The sequence below is a fragment of the Channa argus genome, chromosome 3 (genome assembly GCF_033026475.1).
Source record: "Channa argus isolate prfri chromosome 3, Channa argus male v1.0, whole genome shotgun sequence".
NCBI classification, from domain to species: Eukaryota; Metazoa; Chordata; class Actinopteri; order Anabantiformes; family Channidae; genus Channa; species Channa argus.
Window position 1 is genome coordinate 14,079,310 of NC_090199.1, and position 22,266 is coordinate 14,101,575.

The 22,266-nt window shown below is 39.0% G+C and overlaps 1 protein-coding gene across 2 annotated transcripts in view; it reads right to left on the reverse strand.

Annotated features, from left to right (window-relative positions):
* ctnna2 (catenin (cadherin-associated protein), alpha 2) overlaps nt 1-22,266 on the reverse strand; it is a 263,039-nt gene that overhangs the window by 187,552 nt on the left and 53,221 nt on the right. The window lies entirely within an intron of this gene.

The window sequence follows — 22,266 nt, forward strand, 5'->3', positions numbered from 1 at the left end:
CAGCCAGTCTAATCCTGGGGCAGGGTGACAGACTGTCAAATGATGCATAACAACATGCATGGTAAGAGAGAAAAGACTGCACTGAGCATAACCTACTTTTCATCTGCACTGTACTAGATGCAATACAAAAAATAAAAAAAGACAAGAAACTGAGAGTTAGGGGCTACAACAACATAAAAGCAAAATAGACAGAAGGTAGAGACAGAGGAAAGAAAATGCAGAGAAAAAAATAAAAGGGAAAAAAGATAAGGATGGTCAACAGTGGCTCATGAAATCTGACTCTATTCCATTAGTTATTACCGGCATAATAAAGCAATACTCCGTCAAACCTGATTTATTTTATTTATTTATTTTTATTTAGGGAATAGAGCAAAAAAGTTATGAATGCTGGAAATATGTCATGTTTTAGTTTCATGCTTAGTGTTCCACATTCACTTTACTCAAAATTTACACAGATATCCCTAACTAAGTCTGATTAAGAGACAAAAGAAGCATGGTGATGTTAAGTGTGAGTAATGTATTTGTGCTATTCATTTCACCAAGAAGTACAGCTTGATGTTTGGTCTTATCACCTGCTGATGGATTGCCTCCACAACTCTAGTAACTTGCCATTACGAAGCAGAAAAATAACACTAATGCTCAGAAATGAGTTCCATTTGCATCACTCAGCAAATGAAATAAAAGAACATTAACCTGTGACATTAAGACTGTAACATCCTAGTCATATCTTTTTAAAGCCAACACTTTTACAATACTTTTATAATTTTGTTGTTTTTTTCCTTTTCTTACAAAATGTCATTGCTTTTCCATAAAGCAGAAGGAAATTCTTCTTGTAACTGTCAAGTTCCAGGAATTGCGAGATAGCAGCAAGTCATGAAATTTATCATGAGGAAGATACATCAGGGATGTAAAAATAGCAAGAACATACTGAGAGAAGGACATACTTGACCTAATAAGACACCAAAATTATACCTTGAAGAAGTCAAAAAGTTAGACAACAGAGATTAGCAAATTCTGAAACAAAAAGTTGAAAAATGCAAAAGGGACAGTCCCTAAAGACCCTGCTCATTTGCTATTCCATACACAATGTCAAGCTGCAATATTTCAGCAAGTTGATGGAAATAGTAGCCAATGCTGGGTGGACAAATGTTGGGAGGTTTTGAATCTACAGTAAATGACTCAGTGTCAGTTCCCTGACAGACTTTCACAGGGGTTACACTATTATTTTCTTTTATATTTCCAGTAGCCAGTATTTGTGCAAAGTATATCTGGCAAATACATCTGGCACATAGCCATAACCATAAAACTGTGTATGATCTATTTAAAAATATAAAAATATAACATTCAAACTTCCTTAAATGGCTAATATTCCCTAGGACAACCATATTTCATTGTACTGAGATTTAAAATGATACTTTACTGATTTTAATCTCTACCCATTTGCGAAAGTCCGCGGTGCAGAGGCAACTTGTGAACAGTGCCACCAGGTATTGGAAATTCAGCTCGAGGACTCAGCCGAGCTTATTTGCTGACATTGACTTTTGAAGCCTTTTAATGCAGCATGTGACATTTCTTAAGAAAAACAGTAAATTTATAGTAGCATTATTATAGATCGAACATTCCCTTTCTTGTTGTAATGTGTTGCTGTATGCAGCTTACTAAAACTAACTCCAACAACATGACACTGGTTTCCCTTTGTGGTAATTATCACATCCTATGCAAAGAAACTGTTTACAATGTAAATGGCCTGTTTAAACGCTTTATCATATACAGGCTGATGATTTATTTTCCTGAATTCTACACAAAGTTTGAAGCCTATAATTCTATGTGAGCCACAGGCCACCTTATGTTTGCCCTGCAAAGGGTGAGGTTATTAGTTTGACCCCACTTTGGGGCATCAACCAGTGAGACAGGGCACATGTCACATCAGCCTATGTCAAATGTTCCCTCCAGGACTTTCCAATACTTGATGACAACTACTTTGTCGAAGAGGGAAGTTCAACAAATGCTTGACCATACAACTGTATTCCCTCTAGCGACCCTATTCCATGGTTCGTGGGCTGTTTGAATGTGACTGTTACGCTATTTGACAAAGCTCTGCTGACAATGGCCCAGGAGGGGCATTAGTCATAACCCACTCTCTGATTGATCAACCTAATGAAGTGCATCATCCTTCTATTGTCGCACAGTGGAAGGCATGTGTGTGGGTGTGGTAAATAAGATAAGTATGGTCTCTGTAAATCCACTAACTGTCAATTAGGAACGCCGTAGAAGAGAAAACCACGAATGAATGGTAGGAATTATTTACATGCATCCGGCACACAAAAATCTCCATGCTCTTTGGGAGTAAGAAATTCAAAGTTCTGCCGCTTGTCTTGCAGTATTTCAGATTTTGACCGATTTCTATTTAAACAACTGAGAGTTTTAAATAGCCACACTTCATTTATTTCGTTTACTGAACTCTGGACTCACACTAGTTCAAAAATTGCTAGTGCACTTCAGTTTTGTACACCTCCCCAGCCTCGTCTTTAGTCATTAGGGCATCTGTTCTTCCCTAATGACAAAGACAAACTCATTTAAGACAAGGGGCTTATGCTCCAAGCATTTAATTTATGTGTTTATGATGAGATGCTGACACCAGGACCATGTCAGAATGAAAGCTGCTGCAGCTCCTCCTATGCACGCAGGTATTTCATGTCACACCAACTGAACACTCAGCATCAGTTTAACAAAACATTATTCTCAGGCTTTTATTGTAATTACACTGAAAGAAGTTGACATAGTAATAGATTATTTTGGCCCAGAATATATCAACATGCCTCTTTCTGAATCTGGCTCTCTTTCCTCACTCTGGCGTATCTCCCTCTCCCCCCTGTGGTACAGCACAGTAAAATGTAACAATGTAATTCCTTCATTAAATTTTCTATGAATCACCAAATAAACTCAGTTTTGCTTTGTTGTAGGAGATGATCTATTACATGCATCCCCGTATTTAGGAGCTCAGCTGTTTCAAATGTACTTAATAGAGAAATAGCCTAAAAAATTATTAGAACCATACAAACACGTTTAATTATTGTGTGTTCAATCACACAAAAGCCATCATAGCTAGAGTTCAATCACACATTGTTTAAAAATTGGAGCCAACTGAACCATTAATTAGCTACTAACAGTGTCTTCTGCTTGTGTTTAAAAAAACTTCACATTGGCCACCATTTTCGTGGATTTACCTTTTGTAGGCCTAAAGAGAGACAGAAAAACGTTTCCGTCCTTTGTCACTTAATCCAAACATAATAGAGTTAGTGGTTTAACTGCACCCAACCCATGAAGGATGCTCAAGGAAAAATTTAAAAATGAAAGCAAACACATCAGCTACAACATTAATACCAACAGGTGGTTTTGAGGTTTTGTTGGCTATGGCAATGACTATGGTGTAGCCAAAAGGAAATTAGCAAAGTATTGTATAAAACAGTGAGTACCTCTCCACTTGCCTCATCACAAACTGTTGTGAAAAACAATTACAACCACCCCCGATAAAACACGTGAACAGACATTTGATGAAGCCAAGCCAAAACATAAACAAAGCTACAGTTACTCTACACTTATTAATTAGAAGTGCACTTTAAACAAGGACAAAAGCTGTGCCAAATGCCTACTGGGACATTTTCAGTCTACAACCTAATGCTTTTATCCAGATGTTGTAAGTGAGTGTAAGGATTTATATATGAATGTACAACGATTAGCCACAACACTAAATATGAACATCTTGAGCAGTGCAATGAGGTATAGAAAGTGTGGAGGAAAACAGCTAGAAATATCCACAGAAAGAAGAAGCACCGCAGAAGTCACACAAGAAGTCACACAAAATAGCAACAAACACACACACAGAGACACACACACACACATTAGATGTAAGACAACTGCCAGTGGTCAGGACATCTTGATTAATGATTGAACTTGTATCCTGCTGGTTTAATTATGTCAGGTTGAATGTGACCTACCTCATGTAGGCTATACCTTAGGGGGAGAGAGAGGGGTTCTGCATATAATCACCTTAATTAGGAAAAAGAAATAACTTTTGGTATAATCAACATTTTTACATAACATTAACAAGTTTAGTTCTCTGTGGGCAATCTTCCCTAAAATATGCCCGAAACCCATATTCAAATACATGTTTATACCACTTGAGCAGTCAACATTTCCTCTTCATTAACACTATCCCTGATTCATCGCAAGCTATCGTGTTCCCCTGGGTTTCCACTACTTGACATCTCATTGCTTTTCGGGGTTTTTTTTGTTTGTTAGTTTGTTTGTTTTTTTAACCTTGACACGTTTGCCGGGAAAGTGTCAGTGATAGGAGACAAAATGATGTCCCTGTTTACACAGGTTCAATTGGAGTGCAATGACTTTCTTGTTTCCCATTTCTGCATCTGACGTATGTGCTATGGCAAGTTTGCAAACAGAGCTAAGAAAGTGACTGTGTCCATTGTCTGCATCAAGAGTTTGTTACCATGAAACACTGTAGCATAAAACAGTGCGATTGTACTGTATATCTGGTCTTTTTTTCTTTTTTTTTGGCTTTGCTTTTGTATTTTTCCTTCTGTTTCTTCAGGCATCCTTTAGTACCAGCTGAAGGTCACCTGTCCTTGCACAAATGAATGGTCATACTAAATGATGACTAGTGCATTGGGCCTGAAAAGGCAATCACCTGGACTATGTACTCTAAACTAATATAATCCTCAGCAGCCTCAGATGCTCGTGACACTAAAGGTATGATTCTGCTTGTATTCAAAACTATACGTTAAACTGAGTGTGTGCTCAAATGTTTATTAATGTAGCAGATACAGATAGGCAGAGTCATAAATCATACAGTATAGTAGCATAATAAGGCCAACTAGGCTTCTCGACTGCCCAGGTAATGGTATTTGGAGCAGTTCCCAGGCTCTCTGGCAGTGAATGTGGACCCACAGTAGGCTGCAGGGAAGAATTAAAGTGGGGGTGAGTCTGGGTGGGAAACAGGGTTTGGCACAAAACCCTAGACAGTTTCCAATATTTCACTTTATCGACTAATGGCATGGGAATATTTGAACTTTTCCTCTGATCCTAGGAGCTCAAGAACACAAGACAAAAATAAATTTCAGGTTTAAAACCTAAGAACCATTTTTTATCAGAGTGGTGCTTCAGTTTCCAACACATTAGACATCAGATTTACAGTGGCCCTGTTTTTTTAAGCAACATTTCCTTTACTCTAAAATGACAAACTGCTCTTAAGATGTTTTTTTTTCTTTTTTTTCTCTCCCTCAAGATAAAGCCATTAAAGCAAGTGAGCAAACTGCATGTCAAATGAAGCTTTTAGTGCAAGTTCAAGCAGCCAAATAATTATCATTCTAATTTACTAATCACACTGGGTCTCTGGCTTTTAATAATTATCCAACAAACTTGGTGGTTTGTGTTCATGAGGCTGCCTGTGAACCAGTGGTCATCCTGGATGAGGTGTTTACTAGTATAACTAGTTAATTCTCTTCGCTGTAATTTAAATGAATCCCACTTTCCCCTTTTAAAACCCTAACACAACTAGTGTCAAGGACCCATTTATTTGTCCCTAGGGTGATTTTTAAAATAGCTGACGATCTTTAAACTTAAAACACATCAATCTAATCAATGGGTCAAAGCACAGATATTGATAATATTGGAATATATTGTGCTAAACTTTGAAGTCTTCCTCGATATAAATAAACAAGTAACAATTCGTACAGTTGGCATAATGTATTTAAAATGTTAATTCAATGCATTTTAAATTCTGACTAGATCGAAAGGAGCCAACATTCAAAGCATGTGGCCCTGTATTCAGTGATTAGCCAGTTATTACGCAATCAGCTGTGCTGTCATGATCTTGTAGGTGGAAGCTGTCCAACAAGCAGGTGCATGCCCTACAGATGGTCATTTGACAGCAGTGACCAGGTGTTTAAAAGAGGAGACATACTGGGGGTCATCAGCAAAGACACACCTGCTGTCTTCCACTAGTCTCATTTGATTTTTTGAGAGATAGGCACAATCAATGTTTCTGGACGTCAGGCTGTTCTGCTATAGTGGGAGACCAGTAAATAAGGGGATAATGACATCTTGGAAAGTTTCTGAAGGTTTTTTTTTTGGGGGGGGGGGGAATGGGGGATGAGCCTTAGATTATTTACTTGAAAATTAACCTTTTCAAGTTTTTGCTCTGTGTTTCTAGCAGAGGTTTTCTTTCACTTGTAAAAAGTATGCTATGTGGTAATCATAAAAAACTAAACAAAAACAAAAAACTAAACAACCTGAGCAGGTAAATTGGATGAAGGCACAGTGGAGAGTCAAGGTGCATCAAGCTAAGCATTGAGAGATCTGTACCTATCTTCAAGGCTTATGTCCCTAAGCAAGACTCTCAGTTTGAAGTGGTAGTGATTATGTCTGCAGTCCAACAAACAAAGCTAGTATTGAAGAGCATAGACACCTACACATCAATCAGTCTCTTGAGATTCTTGGAAGTTCCAACAGTGCTTGAGGGAAAGGGATGATTAACTGAACTATGGCCCAAGTTTAGTGGGTCTCTCATAAGATCTTGTTACAAACCAAGGTCTCTACCTCACTTTCAGAACCAATCTCCAAATGGCTGTGACAGTGGCCTTCACAGTTTAGCCGAAGCTAAAATCTCTGTAAGTGAAAGTACTGATAGAACCGTGTATGATGGATACCTGCTGCTTTTATAGCAAGAGCAGGGGGTGAAGAAATTACAAATGTAAAATTGCATTTCCTTTTCCCCAGTGGCTCACACCTACCTTTAAAAGAACACGTGATTTCTTGTTTGTCACACTTTATATGTATAATTAAAAGTTAAAGTTATCATTTTATCTTTACCATTAACTTTATGTTAAACAAACCCACCACACACACAGCAGGGTTCTCCATAGGTTTTCCAAGGGCTTAGGCCCTTTAGGCCTGTCTGAATGCCTCACACACAGGGCAGACCAGAGCTACATGGCACTACTTTTAACTTAAAACATTTGAAACACAAAACTTTGTTTTTTATTTTTACAACAAGAACAGAGCAACTATCCATTGTAGGTATGTCACCTAAATGCCACTTTATGTTCACTCAGCTTAAGGCACTCTGCAGTTCCAAAGACTCTCTATGGTAGGAAGAACCATGCACCCCGAGGGAGAATTCATCCATTTACTTGCATTACAGAGGATTGCATGATTTTTCAGTGTGAGGTGAAGTAGGGTATAATGTCCCCTGGCTCGAGCTGAGTACAGCACAAGAAACAGGCAGGTGTTAAAGCCTCAGTTCTTGCACTCTTGGTGATGTACATATTTAGGCAGCCATGGAAAATAAGAAATGCAGACATAGTGAGTAACATGGTAGTTTATTCCTTGTTGTGGCCCCTAGAAAACATGGAGCACTTGCCACTATGAAAACTAATAGCAAAGGTATAGGAGCATGTCAGGAAAAGTCAAGGACAACTTAAGAACTATGAACTAGCCAGCTCCTTCTAAAGTAAGAGCAGCATGACATGTCATTTCTTGTGTGTATGTGTTAACAACCTGTGTGAGTATTTAGAAAAATGATGTAGAAATTACTGCTATCACATTAGGAGTAGTTTTTGCGGGGGAGTTGTAGAACTTCCCCCAAAAAGATGTTGTTGCTGCTACACCGCCGAAGGGAAAACTGCCAAGCTAGTACTAGTTTAAGCATAAGAAATCTGAATCAGAATGCTTGTTTTTACACTGAAAATGGGAATTCAAATACATAACACACAACAGCCAAATAATTATGAGTCGGCCAGTTTTTTAAAGGACCAACAAGAAAAGATTAGGATTGGGAGGAATAATGTCATCACCATACGCCATACGAAGAGAGTTATAGAGAAAGGAGATAGTCAATATATTCCAAGGGAAACATAATCTATTAATAAACAGAAACAGAAACAAATCCTGTCTCTTCACCTGCTGCACACAGCTCCTGAATGTCTTTAAGTTAGCAAAAGTGGAATTTAAGGGTTGGGTTTTGTCTTGTAAAATGTTGATTGTTTACTTTTTATTTGACATTTCCAGGCAACATTTGGTAACCACTTTGAAAATTTTTTTTACACTTTAAGAGAGAAATATGCTGTAGCGTTCAGAAGTAATTATTAGCATACAGTAACTGCTACTAACCCCTCATCCATTAACCGCTGTTTACTGCAAGCACAACAAAAAAGTAAAGCTAATTAGAAATTATAACGATATAAAGCTGAAATTAACAACAATGTGTCTTTCAGAATGTATGTCCATCCTTTTGCCCAGAGAAAAAGGTTGGGGAGAAAAAACAAAAGCTTTATTTTAATTACGCAGTGGGAGATGCTTTGTACCAGTGGCTCAGACCATTGCTCTCGTGTCTATACTGAAGATAAATACCACTCTCAAAACTGTAAGGATTCCAAGCATCCACAGTGACCAAGGAAAACAACATTACACTCAGTAAACACACTATCTACGTATCCAAAGAGTTGCCATGACACCATTTATTTTCTGCAGTGCTATCAGACAAGCAGACACATTACAACAGAAGCTTCAATATTCACTGTGCCTGCCAGATTACAAGTGTTTATATAACTGATGGATAGTTAGGAGATAAGACATCAAATAGTGATATTGTTTGGTTTATGTGTTTCTCTTCAAGGGACTCTGGCTGAAATCGGATCATTAACATGCAGCTAACTGAACTAACTGACAAACTTTACGACATAAAAAATAAATAAATTTGTAAACATGATTTCTGCAGCTGATACTGATGCTTCTAGAAAGCTGTTCCACTGACAATCAGTAGAAGGGCTTTGAATGCGTAATGTAGTAAATTAAAGTAACGATGTTTTGTTTTTCCCTTTGTGATAGAAATTAAGGGAGTTATTCACACACACAAACTGGACTTGCAGAGTTACGTGTTGAGTTATATTAAAGACTCCATAACTCCAGGGCTCAAGATCTTTGCTAGCATGCCCTGGAGCAGGCTGACAATCTGGAGTTCAAGGACTTTTTGCTGTGGGTTACTTTACTTGTGGGCTAGCAGTAAGAAAAAGAACACTATTAAGAACAGAAAAAAATGTGTCTACTGCTGTTTGATTCTTCATCAGACAAGTGTGTATCACTTTCCATGAATCTCTTCCTTGCTCTGTGGTTGCAGGGCCTTTTTTCAAAACATCGTTTGTTACTGTTGCCTGGACAAACTATCTTTTCTGTATTTGATTTGAAATATATACAAAGAACAGTGCACTAAATGCTATTAATACCAAGCATCTGGACACCTTGTCCAGATTCTTTTAGACGAGACATAAATATACACAAAACTGCATATTTACATGGAGAATTGTCTCCATTTGAATATGAATACAGTTCTCATTTCACTCTCCTTTTTCCAGCAAAATGATAATCCCAATCCAAACTAAATGGAATCCATTCAAGAAAAATTGTCTTCTGTCCATCCCAATGTCTCAGCACACTTAACCCTTTCCCTCGCTTTCTCAAATAAGCTGTGTTCAAAATCAGTGCTACTGTAAAGATGGAGTAAGGTACATGCATGAGAATAGCTAAAGGAAAAAAGTCATATTTCCCATATTACCATATTTCAACAGATCTAATTGGCAATTCAGTGGCAATTCATTCTCACTATCCCAATAATGCATCTCATTCTGCATAGGCTCAGTCTAGAGGCAGACCTGAATGTCTGACATAATTGTGCTTATAGCTGGATGAGACACATGACCTGTAGCCAGTGCAAATTAGAGGTTGCACACATTCCAAAAGGAAACGAGAGGAAGCTTTTCTGTTGGTAGTTTTACCGCAAAGGGAATGCTGCATAAACTATGCTTCTGCATCCTTTGAACTTTTAATTAGTTGTTCTTTGCTCAAGTCAAAATAAACCAAAAAGTATAAAATAATGTCAACAGAACTCTATTTGTTGGACTGACATCATTACGAATCACGTGACAAAAGCAATGTAGCTTACAGACACTTATGGAGTGCATATTGTCGGTATTTAGCCAGTGTTGTATATATTAAGAAAGGTACTTGTATTTATTTTAGATTTTAATTGCATGTGTTACTATAGTTTGTCATGAAAATTCCATACATAACAGAAAATATCTCTTCAAACTTGAAACGGTCATCTACAGCACTCATTTTGTAGATTCCAATTTTGGGTTTTTACCAACTGCTGGCAATGATGAACAGCTCTGAAGTAAAAGTTTTGTTTTATTTCTCTGCCTACCTTCCTTTATTGCATCTTCTACTCTCATTTGCTGAATTGATTATATACCTGACAAATAGCATATCTAACATATCTCTCTTTTTTCTCTTTATTTGTGTTATCAACTGCTGTTATTTGCTATTCTCTTTGCTACAATAAGGTGTGTGAATTCTGTAGTACCCAGTAACAAATGTCTTTTTATTTGATTTTTCAAATGCTGATGCAGCATTGCACCAGAAAACACAAGGGACAAGAAGACTGCTAGCTAGTACATTTATATAAACATGCAAAATGTAAGTTTTTAAATATTTTTTTTTCATTATTGTGTAAATGCATTTAAAATGTTAAGGTTTGCAAATATTTGATGAGGAAGGGAATTCTTTCAACATATATGTTAGTACTAAAGGATACACACTGCGTGTTAACCCTAACTCCACAGGGCACTTTAACATATGGCCAGAGGAAAAGGATTGAAATGAGCCCTCTAACTCTGGCTCATTCATGTTTGTTTTCATAGATACTTACATGATTGCCTAGCGTTAATTTTAGAACAGCTGTCAGCGCCCTTCAGAAATGAAATTAATTTAGAATAGGCGAGAACAAATGTTGAAACAGAGAAACCGTGAAGTAGCCGCACAGCATGAAACATGTCTTTTGTACTAGCAGGCTGAACTATCAGGACACCCCACTGAAACAGCGTTTAACAGAATTAATGGTAGATGCAAAGAAAGCACAAAAGAATAGAACTGGCAGTAAATTTGCAAAAAAATCTTCTACATTACCCACTTTCGTATTAGCAAAGCTCTAAAATGCTTTAGATCAGTGAAGTTACACGCTCATTTCACACAGACATATTACAACACGGTCTTTAACTTAGTTTTAAAGTTATTCATTTGATGGTTAATCATTTGTTTGGGTTTCACATACTTTGCCAACTAGCAAACATGCAACTGGGTGTTTATCTGTGAGGGGGTGGCTGGGAGAACTGGCAGCCAGCGGTCTTGGCAAGGAAAGAAGGGTCATTTTCAAAGGTTTCCCCATTTAACTGCTGTGGCTTTTGCAACGCGGTGTTCAGAAGAAGCCTTAGCCAAGACTTATTTGCCATTAAGTGTCACTGATGCTGAAAGTGAACTACAACTGTACACACTGGTGATGTACGCACTGCTTATGATTTAGTAAGTACATTTACAAGATTGAAAAATGCAGAAAAAGGAATGAAGGAAAAGGTGCGGAACTACCAAAATTAAGTCATAATGTGAGGAAAACAAGAATAAGAAAGAAAGCTGTCGATTTCATTGCTGCAGTCTTAACAATAAAGGTTTTGCCGATGAGTGAAATGCATCATCTGCCTCAACACTACGTTATTATTCAAGGAGTATTTTCAAATTTGAAGTTGAAAAGAAAATGACTGTTCTGTGTACTGTGTTAAACCTTGACATTATCACAATGTAAGTGATATCATAAATTTGACATTCTGGTAATGGCATCACCTCTTATTCCTTCAGGAAAGTTCTACCTGACTTTTCTGTCTGATAAGCACTTCTTCAAACATTTCCATTTTTTTACAAAACCATGGCCAACATATGGCCCCAAATTTCCCCCCTGTAACTGGTGTTTGAAAGACACAGAGGAGAGGAACTGACCTTGGTTAGGATGTGGGAGAGCCAGACACTGGATAATCGCTTTATGCTGTGCTACCTACTGCCACAGAACACTCCATTATCTCAAAATGACAGCTAAATTGGCCTGTCAACAAAGCTACACTCATCTAAGAAACTTCACTGGTGCATTAGTGCATCTTCCAAACATAGATCAGGATTATGGGGCATCTCTTCCATTTTGGAAGCCACATGGGAAAATTAGAGTTTCTGAGTGCAGCACTATTCCAACTTGGCTATTGGTTTGGTTCTCTTGCCTATCAAAATCCAAGGCAGTCCAAGTATTTGTATGATTGCCTGAAAGTTACAATAAAAAAATAAAAACTCTACTAAAGAAGAGTGTCACACAATGATCGATGTGCGATTGATTAAATTTTAAGACGACCATTATCTGCGTCTACTTCGCTTCTCTTTGCCTCAGTAAAGAAACGTACCCTACCTATGCACCCATTCATCTATCGGTATGTTTATCAGAAAATGTCCACAATGGTCAATTCTTTGCCATAACACAATGCAAATTAAATAGTTGCAGTATGTCCTTGGGTGCGACAAATCAGAGCTCTCAGCCCAGTATGAATATATTTATTGTGCATCTACTGACTTATCAGCAGAACCTAAGCAGGTAACTTCAGTCAGCCAATTCAGAATTGAAGTGCCCTAAACTCCTGTGAATTAAATTTCTTGAACATGTGCCTGGTAAATCCCCAAGGCAATGCCACTATCTCTATTTATCCCCCGAGAGGCTGCACACCCCCTCTGTGCCACAGGTTTGTCAGTCTATTTAAAAACACTATGTTCTGTAAATTAGTGCTTGCAGGATTCTACCTGTAACAATAATTAAAAAGATATGCCATAAAACTGTCCACTGTCCAATGTTGAATGCAGTCCAAATAGACAAGTAAAATTAGAGAAAAGCTGGCAACAACAATATGAAGAGGGTTTTAGTAGTATGCTTATTTGGTTTAGCTCATTTGAAATGCTTTATATCTTGGAATGCCTGTAGAGTTACATCTAAAAAAATAAGATATCACATTGCATTTAAAGTCAGGCTTTGAGGAAGGAAGTTTTAGCTTAGCTACATGGAGACTGAAAATCAGAAAAGCTGCCCATTTATAATCTTTTGGTTTAGTTTTGTCTCAAATCCATGAGGAGTTGCTTGCCAGATATATCCCTTTGCAGACAAACTAGCCTTAATAACATGGCTCTGTAAGTATATATGGGTGTGCATATCCACAGTAAAGTTCAGAGTGGTGCAAGAATATGTGTGGGAGAAAATAATGTATTTCAGAAAATCATCAAAACCAGAACTGTAGCTTTTTGTGACCAGCAAGGACAAGTAGATTAGCCCACAGCAAAGATACTGTGTTACAGCCCACTTTCTATGTTTCTGCATTTACAAGCCTTTTTAATAAAAGACAAATTCTACTAAACCTTCAAAATTGCGGCCTTCGCTGTTATAGTTGAAACTGGACAGACCATTAAAAACCTAACATTATACAAAGTGCTTGGTGCATGTGTCTGTGCTTGCATACAGTACATGTACTGTATGTGCAAAACCCAACATGCCCCCGCATACATGAGACTGAACACAGCTGAGTGGGAAAGCTGGCATGAGGCTCCTACAGCGAAGACCTTGACTCGAAGGCAAAATACATTCAAAAAATAATCATAAGTTGTTGTACCCACTCAGAAATCAACTCCCGAGAGTTTATGCTCTAAGAGGTCTGAAGATGCTGTAAGATAATTTACTTTGGTTGCTGTGGTCATTTAAATTAAGGCGGCTTAACAGAAAGAGTGGTTGGAACAAATTCTAACCTCTCTGTTAATCAGGGCTTTGCCATTTATTGTTATGATAAAACATCTGCTGTATTATTACTAACAGTCCCTTTACTATGTTATGTGCATCTCATGAGGACTTGGCAGAACATCAGTCAGCCTAATCTAAGAAGACCAAATCTATTGCTAGAGATAAACAAGAAGAGCTGCAAACTGAGCTTTATGGAAAGACGATGTGGAGAGGCTTATCCTGATAGGCCTACAGCTATAAGCTCTGACTAGCTTGTATGGATCTCTGAATCCTGTTTACCAATTACCCCTCCTACTCTCCTCCTGCCTCGTCCACTCTTTGCCCATCCCTTATTGCCACCAAGACAAGCCAGGCAGTAACTAATTACTGTACAGTAACAAACAAACCAATACTTCTGTATCTCCCTGGTCATGTCTCATTACTTTAGCTTAGTCCCCTTATTCATATTTCTCTTGACAGGTGCATCTGTCCGTGGAGAATGAGGTAATGTCGTAATCGGTAGGCAGTAGATGTCGTAATTAAGAGGTGTACCTCTGGGCTAACACATGGTTCATTCAAGGTGAAAAAGACGATGGGAGTGGAGTTTTATTGAACACAGTGGGGTTCTTGTCAATAACACTGCCACTTGGCACTGTTCGATACTGTTATTAATGTTTGGGGTCTGCAAGCATCTGTACATGATTGTGCATCTGTGCATGTTTATGTCTGACCTTATCCAGCAAGTATCGGCAGGCACAATGATCAGGATATACTCTTTCCTTTCTGCCAGTTTCTCACAGACAACCGAAGAATGTGTTGATTACCCACATCTTCAAGAACCAAATCAATGTGAGTCAAGGAAAGAGAAAACTCAGGGAAGGAGGGACAATAAGGAGGGAGAAAGTGGCAGATTCTGCGTGTGTCTGAGCACGTGTGTTAGTGCAGAAGAGGAAGAGCAAAGCAGGAGAGAAATAACAGAGAGTCTAAAATGAGACAGCAAGGAAAGGAGTGCACAGATTGATATAGCAATTACCAAGAAAACCATCCCTCAGTTAGGAATACATCTACATACATTAGAGCCAGGTTGCTCCCCAGCCACTCTTTCTCTGAGGTTGGCTCAGCAGCATCTCATACAGAAGCTAAGCACGCAAAAAGGTTGTCACTGTGCAGTCAATGCATATACACTAATAATGAAGACCACATCTATGGTTCATATTGCTCATACTACCACAAGATGAGACCCACCCCATCTGCAAGGGAAGAATAAAACAAACGGCAAAAATGGAAACCACGAATCTATCTTCACATTAATGTATGTTACAAAAATAAAAAAAAAAGAACAGCTGAGAATGATTAGCTTTTATTCACTGATCTGATGTTTATTGGAATCTCCTTATTAGCTGCAATTTTAGGACATGTCATCATCGATGCATCCTTCTATAAACACTCACAGATGGACGGATGCAACATTCGGACAAGGACTTAGACTTGGAACAATCTTTGCCACAGTGAAAGGCCTGTGCACATTTTCACTTAGCTAGCAAGTAAATCCAGTTATAGTTAGCCCATAATGTATGCAGAGTGAGGACTGGCATATGCTTGTGCAGAGTGACTACAGGCCCTGCAATATATATGGAGGAGAGTTTTGCATGAAATCACAATGCTGCTACCAAATGGACACGTATGCAAGTACACTGGCATTTCAAACACCTCTGTCAGACTTCTCAGACTATGAGAACAAAGAAAGAGACTGAGAGCAAAGCAAAAGGGAAATGGCAAGGGGTAGTGAGAAAAATGCTGTTTGCTGTAAATAACCCCTAAAAAGGAAAAAGGAGGTAGAGAAAAAGCAGATGGAAATAAAAACCATAGTAAAGTGATCCAGTGCTATATGGATCTCTGCCGCAGGCTCAAAGCTATGCTCTGCCAGTGTATGCTTGTCTGCACTGTGTGAAATGAAATGTGTTGCTGTGTGTGTCTGTGCCTGTTTGTGGTCATGTTAGTATACAGTAGATACGCATCCACTGATCACTGGTTAAAGTACTTAGTATCAGGTAACAATAGGTATACAAGAGTTGTGATGAGTTAAGGAAGGGTACAGCACACATCTGCTAACTCTCTGCAAGTAGGGTGAAGGGAGGAAAACCCTTACTAAACACTAAGGAGGGTCGAGGGTTTAAAATGGTAGGGCTGATTCTGTTATACTCCAATACTAAATCATCATTGATGCATCTCAATTCAAAGACCTATATACATTAAAACATATCATCACAACATAGCTTCCATTACATTAACAGTACAAAATCGTGGAAGGTGATGCAGACTCCTTCTCTAACCAGAGAATGAGCCAGACTCAAAACCTCTGTTTCTAAGGACTTGCAGGAAAAAGGATAAAAATGGAAAAGACAGAGAGGGTAGGGAAAATAAAAAATAAAGGATGGACAGGTGATGAAAGTAATTAAACACTGCCACCTTGTGGTCGTGTCATGATCATGCTGATTGTTTTGAGTCTCAAGCTGATGTATCTGAACAGCTGCACCTTTGACCACCTGTTTGCATTGTTTCATCCTAAGCAGATGTGACACACAAATGTACAGTGCTGAGCCAAACTTGACATAAGTACCGGGGGGTAAAAAAATTCAAAATTGTAACAATGCAATAGTATACCCATGCTCAGAAAGGCTAATCGAATTTCCTGGTTGAGAGAGAAGAAGGAGCAGTGAGGATGAAGCAATTATTTTGATGCAATCATAATTATGTTAAAAGACACCATCCGTATCTTATCCCCACTCCTCTTGGCTCGTCTAATCGAAGGGAGCAGCAAAGCAGCGGAATAAAAGGAAGACCTCCTATAACTCATACTTGTGCTGGCAGGGTTTTCCAAGCTCAGTAACATTACCTGAGTCATAGTGTATCTTGCATTTCTTCCTACTAAAAGAGGTCTCAGTGAGAAGTACTTACTTTGTTGCTGTTCACAAGACGATGCCTTTATGTGTGACACTTCAAATAAGTGAGAACAGGAGAGAACAGGAGAGCTCGGCGGAGTCACAATTTAAAAAGGCTTTATCAGATGCTTCTTGCCTTTGACTGTGCAAAGATAAGGAGGCTCAAAGCGGGAGAGTGACATAGAGACAAAGAGTTTTTTTGCATATTAAAATGTACAGGCCAGTTAGAAGGTGAAAGGGAGAGAGATGCAGTCCGTTTCCTGGCTGCATATGAAAACTTGAAGATAGTGACCACACTTCCTCCTACACGTGGTCCAAACAGCTTATAAGTTGGCACTGTATATTAAACTAGGTTATAAAAAGATGTTGTGCATCCTAATATTTGCCACAGTAAAACAGAAATTTGTACTGCGGTAGCACAGTTTGTGTTCTCTGAATCTAATCAAATTGCTACAGTGTGCTGTGACCTAAAAATGTGCCAGTATGTGCTACAAACAGTGTGTCTTTACCCACATACCCCTAGGGCCTTCACTCCATCTGTCCTCCCACTGAGCTCCGATCCCCAAATAAAGACTTTCATTCCAACATTTTCCTAAATAGCAAATTTAAACGTGGCCATCCTTAAATGCTTTGCCGCCTTTTTCAAACTCTGACTGTTGTAATATTAAAAGAGAACAGGGTGGCGCTACAGGTGTACGGGAAAAAAAAACTGCTTGTAGTTTTTCCTCCTGATGTTGCTATGGCCTGGGATTGCTACATTTATCATTACGGCCTGTTCTTCTGTTTGTCCATTTCCATGTCCAGTTATTTGGCCATTGCCAGTTTCTCTGAAAGTCCCATAGGATCTTAACTTCGTCATTCTCAACCACCTTTGGAGGTGACGTTGGGACTTCCAGCCTGTACTTGGCACAGATGTTTCCGTATACCCTCCCAGCCACTTGGTTATGGTGGTCCGCATATGCCCTGCCTGCTAGCAATCTTTCACCATGTTGTTATGTGCGGCTTGTCTTCAGCATCTTTGCACAGCCTGCACCTAGTGTTCTGCTTGGCATGGCAGACCACAGCCTCTAGCACCCTCTCCACCAGCCACTTGTACGATTTCTCGATATTAGCCACTTCTTCTATTTAGTAGTGGGACATACCGTGCAGAAGGTTTGTCCTTCCATGAGGGTTCCTGCTCTTCCTTCTCTTCCTGCCTGAGGTGTTCACTAAGCACATCATCACTTGGGGCCATCTTCCTGATAGATATTTGTTGTTTCATCCTGTATAGTGGCTCTGACACTCACTAATCCTCAGCCTCCAGCCTCCCACTTAGTTTAAAGCCTCAGGATGCTGGATTTGAGGTGAAACCCTCCGTGTATTGTAAGGAGCTTTCTTGTCTTGATGTCAGTGGCCTCTATCTCCTCTTTTGGCTGGCATAAATATGGGTACGTGATGACATGGTCTTAATAACCTGGACTTTGTTCTTCTCTTTCAGCTGCCCTCTCAGGACATGCCTTACTCTCTGTAGGTACTTGGTAGTTGCTGCTTACCTTGCAGCCCTTTTCATGGTGCCCATTTGCCTGCGGAATCCCATGGTACTTGAAGCTGTCCTCAACATCTGCTATGTTGCCTTTTGTTGGTAAAATCCCCTCAGTTCTAAGTACCTTTCCTCTCCTTGATACCATCAAATCACACTTATCCAGTCCAAATGACATTCCAATGTCCTGGTATCCTGGTGGTATGGATCAGTAAGTCGATTTCTTGTTCATTCCTGGCACACAGCTTGATGTTATCCATATACTGTAGGGGACGTGTCTGTATCAGTATCTGTATCTGGTATCTGTACCATGCAACCACTCTTTGTGATTATCTGGCTGAGGGGGTTCGGGCCTATGCAGAACAGCAGTGGGAACATCTAATCAAATATCGCAATTGATAGTGAATTGAGCAATTTACAAAATCAAGGGTAATTTTTCACTTCCACATTGAGTTCTTTATGAAAGCTTTTCGAATCCTGTTGATATTGCACAGTTCCATGCAATTCAGGATCCATGTCTGAGGCATAGAGTTGTAGCCTTTCTTGTACTCAATCCAGGCAATGAACAGGTTGGTATGTCTGTTCTTGCAGTCTTGAGTGATCTACCAGTAGCTGGTGCCGTATAATACAAATGCTACAGCAAGGGAGAGCCAGGCATTGATGTGTGACAGCACCTTCCATGGTGTGTGGAGGCGGGTTATTGGGCAGTAGTTGGATGGAACTGCTCCCTTCTGGGGATTCTTCAGGATCAGGACTGTCCAGCCTTCAGTTAACCAGGTCCTCTAGCCACTGGGCAATGTTGTTATGTGATTCCTCCTTCTCCCATACGCTTTTCCAGTATTGTTCAATCTCCAGCCTGGGTGGAGATTGCTGCTCTCATGTTATTACCCTGCCACTGAGAGTACATTTTGGATGGCTCATTTCATTTATTCTCCTGGCTTCAGTTTCTCTGGTGTACTTCTTCAGCTGGGTACCCAGGGCTGTGAGATGTTTCTTGGCAATCTCCAAGGCCTCAGGTATGGACAGTTGTTGTAATTCCTAGGTAGTACACCTTTCATTATCATGTCTTGCTGCAATTCCGATAGCTACCTAACTTCACTTCATGTTGCCTTGATCTTGGCCTCCAACCCCCTTCTCTTTTAAAATAGTAAGATTTCATTTCCTATATAAAAAACCTGGTTCAGCTGGACAGTGATGAAGTGTGACCTTTTGCCTTATTTCAGACTAAGAAATCCATGAAGACGATTTTCATCACATGAAACTTCTTACAATTCAACAAAGCATTTTTTAAACACATCCATTGTAGAACCCTTAAAAGGTAAAAGGTGGATTTAAGTGAATTTGAACTGATGCAGACCTGCCTTTCTCCCTAATAGAATTTGTACCTAAGTGTCCTAAGTTGACTCATTCCAAACTAATTCTGTGTCACTAAAAAAGTATAGATGAGGTCACCCCCTATTTCTTGTCTTGCTGCCCTTTCACTCCAGCTATAAACCTGCATCTGTGCTCAGCATTTAAAAATCATGTCTAACCTTTTGAGTTACAGGCTGAAAATGGCAAGGAGGTGAAGCACATTTCCTCAGCTGCTCCCCAACATGTGCATTTTAGTGGCATGTGAGCCTTCAATCATCCTTCAAAAAGAGTCTTCAGAAGGTTTTTCTGCTAATTTAAAATGAAAAAGAATCCAGATAGTAGGCAATTTATATTCCACGGATTTGTCAGTGTTTAAGTGCTGCTTTTACAGCTGACTGCACATTCTTGGCATTGAGACTGAGATACAAGGTACACTGTGTTCTTTTCTTCAGTCGACTTAAAAAGGAATTTTTGTGATGGAGATTGCTCATTCCTAGGTAAGTGTGAGACTGATATAAATCATTGTGTCTGTTTAGTCATACAGTTGCATTTCTGTGTGACTAAATGTCCTGTAATGGCTGAGTAAAAGAGGCTGTGAAAAATGACAAGTTGTCCTCACTGCTGTCTGGCGGGGGAGAACAACTTGTCCATCCAATCCATTGATGAAATGAGCACTTCACATAGTACTGTACTTTAGTTCAAAAACAAAAAAACGCACAAATATTATATGCTTTTTTGGAAAAAGACGCTGAATCTATCTGACTACATTATTCATGATGTAGTCAGGTCTGTCATACAGATAACTGTTGCAGGCGTGGCAAAGGATGAGAAGAATATCAAAGCTGACTTAGGACAGGAAGCAGAACCCCAAAACAGATAAACACAATCACTAAACTCTGTGGTATCCAAAGTATGGCACGGGTTTGTGCACTGCTGGGCCGTTATGTTTCAATGACATAGTTGCAAAAAGTGCTGTATACTACTGTGTGACATCAAATGCAGCCTCATATATTGTACATAACTGCAAAAGACAGCTATACACAGTTGTAAACACACATGCACATTCCTGAAAGTGCCATGCCTCATAGCTTAGTATATCAGGTCATTATTATTCTGAGAGAGTCTGACCATAGTCTGTGTCTCTGTGGTAAGTTAGGAATTAAACATGCACCAGCTTCAGGCAAGCACAAAGGGCTAAGCAAAAACGTCTACTCTCTTAGCTCTAGATAGCTGTAGTTATTCATGTAATATGTCAGCATCTATGACATTTCTGAACAGCAAGTCAAACTATAAGCTACTTGGAGAGTCTAAACATTGCCACAAGAGGTCACTCACATGCTGTGGCCTGAAACCACCAACACTGTGAAACACAGCACATTACTTTATTCATCGCACTGTAACAACAGGGCATTCACTTTGTACATACTAAATGCAGTATGATTATTGTTCAAATGTAATTGTTAATGTTATGTTGAGAAAGCATCTACAAATGGTATGAAACACTGACTGTTTCCTGTCTATACAGTCAATATCGTCACTTTATGTAGCACTTACTACTGTATTTTTCTTTGCAGAACTTTAGTTTTCATTTTTCATCGCACAAATCATTCAAGAGGACACAGAGAAACTGGCCTCAGTGTAAACTCTACTAGTATATTTACTGCTGCCCAATCTCTTGTCATTTACAGCTAAAATACATTAATAATTTCAATTACTTAATTTCATTATACTTCTTTAGATAATTCTTTTAAACAACTACCATATTCTTCAATATGGGAAACTACTTAAAAATCTTTGTAAATAAACAATATGCCCACTTATTAGTATATTACCAACGTAATTTAATGTTGTAACAATACATTCAAATATTGCCTAAATGTAGAATACTCTTGAGTATTCATCTGTTGTTCCGCATGAATATTGGGAGTGGTGAAGATTGAATTAAGAAATGTTGATGTATCATTATGGCTTAACCAACTGCCAGCACATAAAATAGCTAAAATGAGCTCCACCTATACCAACAGTGTATAGGTGTTGCCTTTTCAATAATTACCATATACGCTTTGTCATAAGGGCACCACAGTGGTGGAGTGGTTAACATTGCCACCTCACAGCTTGAAGGCCCCTAGTTTAAATCTACCTGTGTAAAATTTGAATACGTGTTTGCATGGGTACCACCTGGTACTTGCTTCTAAATTGCCTGTAGGTGTAAATGTGAGTGTCAATTGTTGCATGTCTGTCTACGTCTATGTGTGTTGGCCTGAACTGGTGACCAGTCCAGGGTAATCATTTTATTGGTATATATTAGAAGTATTTAGTTTCTTGAAACTAAACATGTTAATTAAATTTCTTCTGCTACTGTGATGCTGCTATAATGTTGGGGATCTTCAAGGTAAAAGTCATATTCATTTGAAGCTCTCTGTGTGGCTCAGCTAAACATGTAAAATCTATGTGCAAATATAATCTGAGCATCATTGAGCGCCTCAAGTGCTGAAGAGATATCCTGATTAAACATTTATTCATGTCCTAACCTGTAGACATGGTCAACTCAACAGCACCAGGGTAACCAGCATTTATCAGTACCGCCCTATAAAAATCTAACCACTAGATGGCAGCAGAGAGTCAGGTTGGCCGTTGTATTTAGTTCGGGAAGTCTAGATTTAAACAGATCAGTCCATGTAATATTCAAAAATACTTTGCATACAGTATGATGCCCATTCAGTAAACTAATCTATACTACTGTGACTGTTTTC